This window comes from Melanostigma gelatinosum (genome assembly GCF_949748355.1).
Source record: "Melanostigma gelatinosum genome assembly, chromosome: 9".
NCBI lineage: Eukaryota > Metazoa > Chordata > Actinopteri > Perciformes > Zoarcidae > Melanostigma > Melanostigma gelatinosum.
Genome location: NC_136642.1, coordinates 28,313,728 through 28,327,830, shown reverse-complemented (window position 1 = coordinate 28,327,830; position 14,103 = coordinate 28,313,728). Strand labels below are relative to the sequence as shown.

The window sequence follows — 14,103 nt, the reverse complement described above, 5'->3', positions numbered from 1 at the left end:
GCATTCCAGAGCCTCGGGGCCACTGCCTCATAGGCTCGGTCACCACGGGTCTTAAATCGTGTGCGTGGGACTGACAGAAGACCTAGAGCATTTGACCTGAGAGTGCGGGCGGGTGAATAGGGGCGAAGTAGATCAGCTACATAAGCCGGAGCCTGACCGTGAAGTGCTCTGTAAGTGATGGTGAGAATTTTAAAGTGTATCCTAGATGTTACAGGAAGCCAGTGGAGAGATCGGAGTACGGGGGTGATGTGAGACCGTCGAAATGATAGTAAGAACTTAAGGGAAGAACACCACCTTTTTAACGATCATTGTTTTCCAGATACACCACTGTGCAGCAGCTCCAGCAGGGGCGGGCTGGCCATAGGGGATACCGGGGGAATCCCCGGTAGGCCGACGGGGTTTTGGACCGGCCCTCGCTCTGAGATCGCCGACCCAGACTATATTCACATGCTTCACAGAACACGTTAAATTTACTCCAATACTTAAAGTCAATAATCGCTGACTGAGATTTATACTAGTCCTCGCGATCTGTATTCACACTCATGGATCACACATCTGTGAGCCGGCAGCACCCCTACGCACGCGCACACGCACACACACACACACACACACACACACACACACACACACACACACACACACACACACACACACACACAGCATGCAATCTGCCCCAAAGAGGCGGGTCTATGAAGCAGTTTAGCCAATGATGCTTTAATGCTGATTAAAGATATAAATGAATGACATACAAATCAGCGTCCTCAAATAGATTCAGTTTGGGGCAGAATCGATTCTGCCCCAAACTGCGCGTTTCCGTCCGGACTAGTCTCTACAGGCCAGCGCCAGCGCGAGCACTACTCCTCCAAGACCTGTTTGAGAGGAGAACTGTGGCGGAGAAACTGCACAATCAGACAGCAGACACGGCAAGGTAAGGCAAGTTTCTTTGTATAGCACATTTCAACAACAAGGTAATTCAAAGTGCTTCACATAAAACCATTAAAAGCATCAAAACATAAGGCAAAAGAAAATGAGATTTAAAAACAATTAAGAACATTCATTAAAACATTAAAAAAACAGTGCAAGAAATAAAATGCAGTAGTAAAATGCAGAAATGCAGGAAATTGATTAATATATGAATTGAATGTGGTTCAATTAAAGGCAGCAGCAAACAGAAAAGTCTTCAATCTTGATTTAAATGAGCTGAGGGTCTCAGCAGACCTGCAGCTTTCTGGGACTTTGTTCCAGATATGTGGAGCAGAAACACTGAACGCTGCTTCTCCATGTTTAGTTCTGACTCTGGGAACAGAAAGTAGACCGGTCCCAGACGACCTGAGGGGTCGGGATGGTTCATAAGGTAGCAGCAGATCAGAGATGTATTTTGGCCCTAAACCATTCAGTGCTTTGTAAACCAACAGCAGGATTTTAAAGTAAATTCTTTGTTGAACAGGAAGCCAGTGCAAAGACCTCAGAACTGGAGTGATGTGATCCACCCTCCTGGTCTTAGTGAGGACTCGCGCTGCAGCGTTCTGAATCAGCTGCAGCTTTCTGACGGACTTTTTACAGAGACCTGTAAACACACCGTTACAGTAGTCCAGTCTGCTGAAGATAAATGCGTGGACAAGTTTTTCCAAATCCTGTTGAGACATAAGTCCTCTAATCCTTGATATATTCTTCAGGTGATAGTAGGCTGATTTTGTAATTGTCTTGATATGGCTGTTCAGGTTGAGGTCTGAATCCATAACTACACCTAGATTTCTGGCTTGGTTTGTGGGTTTTAACATCAGTGACTGAAGCTGAGCGGTGATTTTCAATTGTTCGTCCTTGGTACCGAAAACAATTACTTCTGTTTTATCTTTGTTTAATTGAAGAAAATTCTGGCACATCCAGTTGTTCATTTGTTCAATGCAGTTACCCAGCCCTTGTATGGGATTATAGTCCCCTGGTGACATAGTTATGTAGATTTGTGTGTCGTCTGCATAATTATGATAACACACTTTGTTGCTTTCCATAATCTGAGCTAGTGGAAGCATGTAGATGTTGAACAGAAGAGGCCCCAGTATTGAACCTTGGGGAACACCACATGTCATTTTAGTCAGCTCTGATGTGTAATCAGCTACAGACAAAGTATTCTCGGCCCTTCAAGTAGGATTCAAACCAGTTAAGTGCTGTGCCAGAGAGTCCCACCCAGATGTTTAGTCTTTCTAGGAGTATGGCATGGTCGACTGTGTCGCATGCAGCACTGAGATCTAGTAACACTAAGACTGAACTTCTGCCATTGTCTATGTTCAAGTGGATGTCGTTGAAGACCTGAACAAGAGCAGTTTCAGTACTGTGGTGCTGTCGAAAGCCTGACTGGAAAACATCAAAGCAGTTATTTACGGCCAAGAAGTCGATCAGCTGTTGGAAAACCGCTTTTTCAATTATTTTACTTAAAAATGGGAGGTTTGATATTGGCCTATAATTTTTCATTGTTGCGGAGTCTAAACTAGCCTTCTTTAGGAGTGGTTTAATAACTGCAGTTTTTAGGGCTTGTGGGAAGACACCTGAGAGAAGGGAGTTTACAATTTGTAAAAGATCAGTGCTCATGCAGTTTGAAATATTTTTGAAAAAGTGTGTTGGTAGAATATCCAAGCAGCAGGAGGATGACTTCAGATGTTTTATAATGTCTTCTAGGCTTCTACGGTCGATTGAATGAAATTGTGTCATGATATTTGAATGGATGTTATTCAGAGATCGGGACAACACATATCCTGTGGTTGATGTGGAGGCACTGACTGCTTGTCTAATTTTCTGAATTTTGTCAGTAAAAAAGGAGGCAAATTGATTGCATGCCCAGGCAGTGGTGTATAGTAACGAAGTAGAAATACTTCGTTACTGTACTTAAGTAGTTTTTTTGGGTATCTGTACTTTACTTTACTACTTATATTTCTGTTGACTTTTACTTTTACTTCACTACATTTTGCAAAGAAAACTGATACTTTGACTCCGATACATTTCCCCTGAAACCTTCGTTACTCGCTACAAAATCAAATCTATCTTTAGAAACAAAATGAATCATGAGAGCAGCGTCAGGGACTGTGGTGGAACACAGACTGCACGCCAGCAGGTTTGGTGACTCAGTGGTCCTAGCAGCAAGTTAAATCATTGGTTAATCACGTAAATGCACAATTGCAAACAAGTGCTCTCAAAGCCGCGGCGTTTTGATTCCCAGTGATGCCCAGGATGCTACATGCTATAAGCTAGCGGGCGACTACCTGAGTAGAATTCCACTCTACGATGACTGATTTCATGATGGAAGCAGAAATGGAAGCACCTGCTACTCCCGCAACAAACTACGGTGGTGACGAAGACCAACACCAGTGGATCGCTCGCGAGTTAGTGAGCTGAGGAAGTGTTGACAGTTGTGCAGCACTAGTTTGCTAACGTTAGCTGTAGCTATATACACGGATTGACAGGAGCCGCGAGAGCGCAGCATTCGGGGAATTCTTCGCAGCTGTGCGCAAGCTGTCTGTGAAGCTGAACACACCTCTACCTGCCTCAGCGGCCTGTGAAAGGCTATTTAGCATCGCAGGGATTTAGTCTTCAGCCCAAGAAGAGAGAGACTGAATTCTCGCAATTTTGAAAACCAACTTCTTTTGAAGAAGAACAGGGCATTTTTCAGTTTCAAGTAATGACTGGGTTGTTGCTTTCGGTGCTGCTTTAGTGTTGATCATGTTTTGATATTTGAGTCATGTTGTGGATGATCAGATGGAGTTATGATGGCAGCAGTCGCCCAATTGCAGATTCAGCTTGAGCAAAACCTTTATTGTGTTCAAATCAGGCCCATAGGAGTTTACAAGGCAGGCGTCCTTTCTCTAAACACTGACTTGATGCATCAAGTGGATATTTTTTGCTGAACACAATATTATGCATTGGTCCTCTACATCCTCTAGTCCAGCGGTTCCCAAGCTTTTTAGGCCGCGCACCCCCTTCTACATCCCGACCGGGTTCGCGCACCCCCCCCCCCTTAATAATAATTTAAAAAAAAAGAAGCAACAGAGCCTTTTAAGCCTTTATAGCCGCATAAGAATCGGACCAATGAGAGAACAGTTTGCTCGCGCGTGGCATTTGTTTACAAGATTTAGTCCGCTGTTAAATGTTGCAGTGTGAACACAAACCGAACAAAGGAGCAACTGCAACAAAGCAAACGAACTGAAGGTGTGAAAACGCCCTGAAACACTGCAACAAAGTTTCAATAACTTTCAGTGACACAAGGCGTCACTTTTAAAGAGCAATACGGATGCGAGGACACACGCACAGGCTCAGAGGCAGATTATCACATTTAATTTACAATTAATGACCGACTAATGAAGCCAGGATGTCTTCGGACAAAGCATCGATGCGGAGCGACACAGTGTTGTTGGACACCGGGATCATGTCCAACTTTTTTTGCTTCTTTCTCCCCAATCATACATTCCACCATCTCTCTGGCAGCTGGCAAGCTCAGGTCTTCGGCGATTGTGTGCGGTAGCCCCTTTCTCGCTATTCTGTAACCAGATATGAAGCCCGTAGTGCGTCATTTATAGACCCAACATATGAATGAGACTGCAGTTGTTTTTGGCTGTTTTGTAACTCCTCCAATTTCGATATAAACAACGTAAGGGGCTTTTGACTTGCACTGGCATGCTTGGTGTTCAGGTGGCGACGTAAATAAGAGCTTCAGACTGTTAGCCAGAACCTCACTGCACACCACGCACTGTGGCTTTGGGGAATCTGCGTTGCCAATCCAAGTGAAGCCCAGACAGATACTTTTCATCATATTTCCTCTTTTTTTCCCAGTCTGATGCTCACTCTCGTTTCCTCTTCTTTCACCTTGACTCCGCGATGGGCCGATGTGCTCCCGATTTGTCTGTGCTATCCCTTCCTCCTTTTCGGTCTCCTCCGTCTCATCTTCCTCTGACTCTGGCTCGATTTCTTCTCCCGGTCTCTCCCCAACGCACCTCTCCGTTCCCCTCGCCTCCGATTCCTCTCTCTCTCTCTGTCCCTCTCCTCTTTTACGACTGATAGCTTCAGATGTCCCACCTGACAGTTTTTAAATTAAAATTACATTTTTTTTTAATATTTAATATTATTACACCATCAGACCGCCATTACACTTTTCCTCTCGCGCACCCCCTAGAGGCAGCTCGCGCACCCCCAGGGGTGCGCGCACCCCACTTTGGGAATCCCTGCTCTAGTCTAATGAGCATACTTATAAACGCACTGTTACAACTCCTTCATAGTGTCATATTTTTTGCCGACCTAATCTCTTCTTCAATGAAAAATCCCAAGATTCTGTTTGACACAATTAGAGGAATTGTTTCACCACCTGTCTCCACTGTACCATGCTATTCTGTTAACGATTGCAACAAATTCCTGATCTATTTTAATGATAAGGTAACAGGTATTAGGTCTGGCATTCAGCCTGGGATCTGTTCGGCTACTTGTAGCTCCTCGCAATCTCCTGCTGTTATGGGCTCTTTCCAGCCTATCAGCCTTCAAGACCTGATGGACTTAATTAACAAAACAAAGCCATCATCTTGCCCTCTGGATATAATTCCATCCTCTCTATTTAAGAACGTTCTGCTAACTATTGGCCCTGCAGTAACATCTATTGTCAATTCCTCATTGTCTACAGGAATTGTCCCTTCCTATTTCAAACATGCCACTATCCAGCCCATATTAAAGAAACCTAACTTAGATCCAGCTTTGCCCATGAACTACAGGCCCATATCAAAACTGCCTTTCCTGTCCAAAATGTTAGAGAAAGTGGTGGCCAAACAACTTACTGCTGCACTGGAGAGGCACAATATGTACGACAAGTTCCAGTCTGGGTTTCGTAAGCAACACTCTACTGAAACTGCTCTCCTGAGGGTTTCAAATGACATTCTCATGTGTGCTGATGCAGGTGACTGCTCTGTGTTAGTTCTTCTGGACCTCAGTTCTGCATTTGACACTGTAGACCATGACATCCTGATTAAGAGGCTACGTGATTGGGTTGGCATATCTGGCATAGCGTTAGACTGGTTTACATCTTACCTCAGTGACAGAAGTTTCAATGTCTCTGTGGGTGATTTTGTGTCTGTTACCTCTCCACTGTCTTGTGGAGTACCGCAGGGCTCGGTTCTGGGGCCTCTGTTATTTTCCCTTTATCTGTTACCTTTGGGACCGATCATAAAAAGCTATAATGTGTCCTATCACTTATATGCAGACGACATCCAACTTCATCTGTCATTCAAACCCAGCGAGGCATTCACATTAACTCGGCTCCTGGACTGTGTCAATGCCATCAGAGACTGGACGGCAGAAAACTGCCTGCAACTCAACGACTCTAAGACGGAGGTCCTAGTTATTGCTCCAGAGGAGTTTGTCCCCATGATCAGGCAGATTATTAGTCCACTCTCCTCTGCTTCCCATTGCAACCTGCACAATCTTGGGATTTTCTTTGATCGCTCCATGTCATGTGACCCTCATGTTAAGCAGCTGTCCAGGTCATGTTTCTTCCATCTAAGAAATATCAGTAAACTGAGATCTGTATTATCAACGCCTGAATTAGAAATGATCATACACACATTTATCTCCTCTCGCATTGACTACTGCAACTCACTTTTCACATCACTCAGTGTATCTGCTCTTAACCGTCTGCAGGTCATCCAAAATGCTGCCGCCAGATTACTCACCAGGACAAACCGACGGTCTCACATCACCCCCGTACTCCGATCTCTCCACTGGCTTCCTGTAGCATCTCGGATACACTTCAAAATTCTCACCATCACTTACAGAGCACTTCACGGTCAGGCTCCGACTTATGTAGCTGATCTACTTCGCCCCTATTCACCCGCCCGCACTCTCAGGTCAAATGCTCAGGTCAAATTTAAGAGCCGTGGTGACCGAGCCTATGAGGCAGTGGCCCCGAGGCTCTGGAATGCTCTGCCTGCAACTCTGCGCCTCGCAGATACTGTGGATACTTTTAAAAGCCAGCGAAAAACCCACCTGTTTAGGCTGGCGTTTGTGTAAAAGTAAACCCATGTCCTAGACCTGCTCTTAAAATATGTTTTACATTTTTATTTTATTTTTATTTTATTCTTTAACATTTTTTATTCACTCTGTGTAGATAATTTATTGACCCTAGGGTCACATTGTGTTTTTTATGCTTTTAAATGTCTGCTCTGTTAAGCACTTTGTGATAGTACTGTCTGTGAAAAGCGCTATATAAATAAAATTCATTCATTCATTCATTCATATTGCTTTTCGGAGAATTATGATGATAAGTTCATCGTAGATGCAAAAGTATACTTATGTACAATATATTATGTTGAACATTGTTGCTCCTGGATGGATCACAGCCAACCCAATTATATTCAACACAGCTCCATGTCCTTGGTCATGGTGCCACAGCACTTAAAAGAATAAACTTCATAATTCTCAAAATTCTGACCCTTTGCTTTTTTATTAACAGCATTTACTTGTACTTTTACTTTCAATGAACAGGTTATGATGTGCATTTAATGTTCAGGTTATGATGTACATTTAATATCAGAAAATTACTTTTGATACTTAAGTACTTAAGTACAATAAATATAAGATACTTTAAGACTTTTACTCAAGTAGTATTCTAATAGGTGACTTTTTACTTTTACTTGAGTAGTTTTCCAGTAAGGTATCTTTACTTTTACTCAAGTATGGCTTTTGAGTACTTTATACACCACTGTGCCCAGGTGGATTGGAGCTCAGCAGCTACCGACACTGGAGGGTTTGTTAGCCTGTCGACGGTAGCAAATAAGGCGCGTGTATTGTTCTTGGTTATGATGTCAGAGAAGAATGACTGCCTTGCATTTCTAAGTTCCAAATTATAATTGCGAAGTCTCTCTTTATAGATGTCACAGTGAACCTGGAGATTAGTTTTTCATAATTATGCAGACGACCATACACAGTCAAAGACTGTGAGTGTGCTCCCCGTGCCCATGTGCTCCTCTCTGGCTGTAAATCCCACATGAGCCACTCCCTGGGCCTGATCTCTAAACTCTTGCTACTTTATCTGCTGGCTGAGAATTTCCTGATTGCTCCATGTCTTCATGACAGAGATAGATTCACTTCTCCAGCTTTTCCCCTGTGGAGTTATTACCTCTGCATCCACAGAAGCTGATTATATCTGTTCAACCCAGAGCTCTCACACAGAAGAACACACTCAGGCTGCTGCTTTCGTTTACAACAACTCCCTGTTTCATTCCACAAAACACATTTCCTATCTTCTGACTTTCTCTTCCCTCCTCATTTTACAGCTCACACATTCACATGCTCAATTTTCAGCTCACATGCTCCAAGTCTCTTTCACAGCACATAGTCATTGCACACATGTTATATGTCCCCTTTGCTTTCAACAGTACAAAGCAATGAGGCTGAAAATGTGTTGTGTACATTGTAACTCCTTCATCCTAGTGGCATACTTCCCAAAGGCAAAGACCGATCAGTAGGAGAGTCAGACAAGTACACATATCCAGATCCTGGAGGACGTCAAGCAACTTCCAGGTTCGACATTTCACATTTACACAGGGAGGGAGAAATAAGGACACATTCATAAAGATGGAGAGAGACAAGGACACATTTACAGAGAGAGAGAGAGAATAATAGCATTCACACAGGGAGAGAGGGAAAATGGCACTGCCCAAAATGTTTGGGAAGTCAATGCCGTGTGGATGTATTAAAGCAGATTGAGTTATATTTGCATATTTTATTTATTTTTTCTTTAGACTGACAGAGGCAAGGACATCATTCACACAGAGAAGACAGAAGGACAACGTTCACACAGAGAGAAGACAGAAGGACAACGTTCACACAGAGAGAAGACAGAAGGACAACGTTCACAGATAGACAGAAGGACAACGTTCACACAGAGAGAAGACAGAAGGACAACGTTCACACAGAGAGAAGACAGAAGGACAACGTTCACACAGAGAGAAGACAGAAGGACAACGTTCACACAGAGAGAGGAAGACTTATCTATGTCTTATAGGCACACAATTTCCAAATTTGTTATGTTAATATCCCTCCACCTTTGCTCAGCAAGAGAAAAAAGGGGGGGGGCCTAAAGACACTGTAACTATATATAATATAGCCAGTTGACTTGATTAACTCTGACTGCTGAAGCCTTTTATTCACCAGATTGCCAGATACATTTTGGAATGTATTTTTGCACAGAACAAGGTTTTTGGATTTTGTCCCCATTCACTTGCATTGAAAGTAGATCAGGAAAGGATGTGTAGGTCAGTATGGACAGAAGGAATATTAACAGCAAGCGCATCCTGTTTCAGTGCACTAATGACCTGGCTATTGTTTTAAGACAGACACTTGATCAAATGGAATCACTTTGTTAAAACCAGTTAGTTAGTGTCAGCAATCTAAGTCCATTCCTCTTTTTTATTTTATATTTACATACATTGTTTGATGGTGTCAAATCTCAAACCATCACACATAGCTGCCCCAGTAATTATTACTGCAGGCAGCTCAGTCCCCACTGGGGAGGAATGAGAGGTCATTAGGACTCACCTTGTCCCTTTGGTACCTTTGATTGGATTATGGGTGAAAGACGCAGGGGTGCATGCATTCATGAGAGCCTAGTAAGCATTTAGGAGGCTAAGATGCACTAAGAAAGTCAGCAGGAAACTGCCAGCTGATTTAAATTTGCATGCATTGATCATAGTCGCAGCCCTCAGGGTCATCCCACGACTGCAGTGGCAGGGTGTATGATGGGAAACACTGAACAGTGACAGAACCAATGCACAATGAAGAGCTACATACAGTGTTTTCCAATTACTGTCTTACGCTGACAGTGGTTTTCCAAGATGTACAGAACATGAAAGGGAGAATGTGCGAATAAGAAAAAGAGAAAAAAAAAATCCGGTTTCAGATGTGATTGTCCATCTTTCTCTGGCTGTCCACTGACTCCTGTTCCACGATCTTTGACCCTATGGCCAGTCACGCTATGACAGCTAATGTGTGTTTGCCCCAAATCGTTTGGAAGTGAACGTTGTGTGGATGGATTAAAGCAGATGATGTTGTCTGTGCACACTGTATTTCATTGTGTTAACAGTAGATATTTACTTAGTTTACAGCAATACTGTATTATTTTTAGTATTATGAAAATGAGTTAGCTTGATCGTTCGCCAACGTTAGTTGCCAGATGGTACTTGTACTTTTAGTTTCGTTTTGATATGCGGGTTCGAAAAAAGCCAATTTAGTGCCAGAATGTGAATTGAATCTATGAGAGTTGTGAAAAATGTTTACTTTGGTGACAATGGAGCAAAAGAATCGGTCATCACTTTTTATCCCATTGGAGTAAATAAACTGAGGATCGGCCGCTAGTCTCTTAAAGGGGTGTGACACAGATACAGGAAACTGACTCTAATGCTACAGCCACACGACTACGTTTCCATTTTAAAACCCAGCCTTGATTATCGATGGACTACCAGTGGTTAATTCAACATGGATGACAGATTACATGCGTATCTGATCTTGTTTTCTATACTAGCAGCTGTTGTGCAGTTAGATTCTGCATTTTATAATTCTACTTCTGCCGACATGCGGAGGAAGCAGCTGTCATTGGAGCGGTCGTCTGAAGTCAGTTTGCGGCTTTGAGATGGGCGATTGACACAGAACGGAGGACTTTCCTTTTCTTATCAATGCTGACTTTGTTCTGCACAACAATTGTGAAGTCCACACAGAATGCTCTCCAGTAGGACAGGGACTTCAGCCACCAGCAGAGCTGCGAGTGAGAGAACAGACGACACGAGGGAGACCTTTGTTGACCACATTTATTGACCCATGAATTAGACAGTCTGAGACATCCATTGAACTTCTCACAACTCATAAACAGTCACTTTATGATGAGGGACAGCTTTGCCTTACTCGTATGTGTATGTATGCCTCTCTATATTATAATGTACATTACTCTTCTTCCATATCTTCTGGTGGTTTTTCTTAATATACATTTTTATGTACTCAAGTCTCCCTTGAAAATAATATCACTGGGTATTACGTCACTTTTTGCTGGTTCTGGTCCTTATTCTGCAGTAAATTGTATGGGTTACAGATACGCGAACCCAAAAGCACAACTAGGAGACAAGATTCAGGTATAGGTTTCTTTACTCGGTAAAGGCAGGGTCCAAACAGGCAAACAAATCCAACAAGGGGCAGGCAAAAATCCAAGGTCGAGAAAACAGGCAGACAGGGTCGGAACAGGCAGATCAGAATAGTACGATATATATAACACTGGAGCGCTTGGCAGAGACACACAAGACAATCTGGCAGAGAGCAAGTGCAAGTGAAGGGACCTAAATAGTGAGGGCTAATGAGGGAATGGGCTGCAGGTGTGGAGGACCAGGTGAGGGGAATGAGAGATGATTGGGTGTGCATGGTAGGAGGACCAGGTGAGGGGAATGAGAGATGATTGGGTGTGCATGGTAGGAGGACCAGGTGAGGGGAATGAGAGATGATTGGGTGTGCATGGTAGGATCTGAAATGACGGAAGAGTTAGTCAAATAAGCAGACAGGATGAAAATAAACTAATATGAAGGGGAATTCGTGACAGTAAATGAAGTCTTCAGCTTTGCTCTGAGCATAAAGATCCATTCTTTGGTGCTCCACTGAACCCTTTGTTGTTCATTTTGTACTTTCCACACAGGTGGTGTTTGCAGCAGATGCCGGTATCAGCTTTATCCCCTTCAAACTCTCCTCCCTCCCCCTCTCCCTCCTCTCCAGACCCCCCACCCTGAGTGCTCTCATTGAAGCAGACTGCAGCCTTCAGCGCTGCTTACCTGGATGGGGCTGCAGCCATAACGCGCTCTGGCATCCTCGCTACAGGAGCTGCTTTCACTCAGAAACTGTGCCAGCCGGGCCTCAGAGATGGTCGTCGGGGGGGAGGTTGAGTCTCAGCCCTCCAAGATAACAAGAGGAACAGGCTTTGCCACAACACAGCAATGTCAGTCTTACTGAATGTTGTGAATGTGTGAGCTGCCACTGTGCATGCTCACAGACAGAAAAGGGTCTCCAGTTGGTACACAGGAGCCCAAACCAACGATTTCATACACACTCTCCCTTCATTTGCCCCCGTTCGTCCTGTTGAGCCAATGTCATTCCCATGCAGAAGGGACCTAAAAAGCGTTACGCTTTACCAAACCAGTAAAAGTCTGAGTGAAAAAGTATAATTGCAATTTGAAGCCAAGAGTGTGCAGAGGCTGTAAAAGAATCTCACTGGTAGTTGCAAAAGTAGGCCAAGTTTGCAAACTTAGCTGTTAGAACTGAAAATATTTATAGGAGTTCTGCAGCTTGTTTTTATTCGAACTAACTCGTTTATATGGAGGATTAGTCCTCTCAACATCATGATATTAATTGTCGAAGTCTTTCCCTGTGCTAACAATTCCATATTGTCTTATTTGTCATATGTTGACATGCATCTCACTTTAGCATATATTGTCCTATTGTCTATCACCAGTCGAGTGGCATGTTTTCCTCTCCTCATCCTGCAGCAGCAATGGACTCTTTACTGACCTGAGTCCAGAGGGTGGAAAACATCCACTGGCATTTGACAGCCGGTAAGAACCGCAGATGAAATTGGTAGTTTTCCACAAGGACAAGTGACACAAATGTGAGATTTATGTTTTATGAGTGTTTCAAATTCATTTTTTTTTGTTTTACAGGAGAAAGGTCTGGTTAACCGCCCCACCTCAACAAAAGAGTAGCACCAAACCACTTCGCTGAGCCATTCTATGGAATCATCCAAGACTGTCTACCACGTGGATGAAGCTGTGTCTCCAGGTGGCAGCCTTGACTCAAAGCATCTTGTGTGGACACATGAGGGTTGGGAGGGGGAGCGAACGCCTCGAGTTGTTCTTTTAGGCATGGATCCTCCTCTTCTTCTGACTCTGGGCTCAAAGGAGAGGTCAGGGTTATGATCAGAGTCACCCTCATCTTTTTTTTCCTGCCTCACAGCAGGGTCAACCCATCAAAGTGTAGATTAACTACTCTATAATGTGTGTGGATTCTCCCACACCCTGGCCTTGCCTCTTTTTGCCTGCCAGTCATGAATACACATTAGTGCCAGAGAGCGTTCAACGGGTTGGCGGTTCAAAACAGTAATTATGTTTCTGCATTTGAACTCTGTCCACCTCTGTTTGACATTGGCTCTGATGTTGCCACTCGTGGAGTAAACTGTGTTGCAGTATCGTGCAACCACACTTGCCTCCACCCCTCATCTGTGGAGCTGGGCCTCTGCATGTCTTTGTCAGTGCTGCAGGCCACTGACATGCCATATTGATCTTACTGCTCCCTTTTTTCCAGCTTCATGTCGAGCATTCACATACTGCATAGACCTTTGAGGCCAGATGTCCTTCCTCCCATGTGATTGGCAGAGGTCCAGCTTAAATTAGATTTCTGTTTGCTTATTATTTAACTTTCATCATTCTGTCTTTAACATGCAGAGTCCATTCTTTTCTTTGGGATTCTTTATGAAACTTCCACAACTTAAACGTCCTTTGAGGCAGACTTTTCTTTTGAAATTGAGATAAAGTAAAGTAAGAACTAAAGACACAGGGAGACACAGGGAGAGGGTTGTTTAAATGGGCTTTAGACAACCTGCTCCTGCAGCCACACTTTTCCTGCCCCTCCTCCTCAGGGCTGTGGGCAAGATAAAAACAAAATGGATGGCTGTTATAGTAATGAAACAACTGGCTGAACACAGGCTGGAAATGGGCTCAAGATGGACGTGAGAGAAAATGAGCATGTGAATTTTGTTGAGTTACATCACCGCTGGTTTATCTTATTTCCACTTTCTCAGAGTATTTTTGTTCATTACCCTTTCATCAGCCACTGACAGACAAAGTAAAATATGCTGATGACTTTTCTGAGGTCTACAGAGTTTTTGGCAGTCTCAGGAGTTTTTTACCATGTGAAGTGATTATACGGCAACTGGCCCTATGTTATCTTAGCATGTCAGTCTGTTGTAAATAGCTCCCAAGTTATCTATGCAGCACAGTCACTCTGAGTAATTGGATAATTAATTTCGTCCTGGACAGGTCAAATGGATTTTCA

The 14,103-nt window shown here is 43.5% G+C and overlaps 1 protein-coding gene across 1 annotated transcript in view; it reads left to right on the top strand.

Annotated features, from left to right (window-relative positions):
• Nucleotides 1-11,737, top strand: part of hace1 (HECT domain and ankyrin repeat containing E3 ubiquitin protein ligase 1) — an 89,534-nt gene extending 77,797 nt beyond the window's left edge. The window contains exon 26 of the mRNA XM_079274967.1: nucleotides 11,699-11,737. The gene's annotated coding sequence lies outside the window, so the exon portion shown is untranslated. The remainder of the gene's footprint in view (nucleotides 1-11,698) is intronic.
• Nucleotides 11,738-14,103: the final 2,366 nt, after the last annotated feature.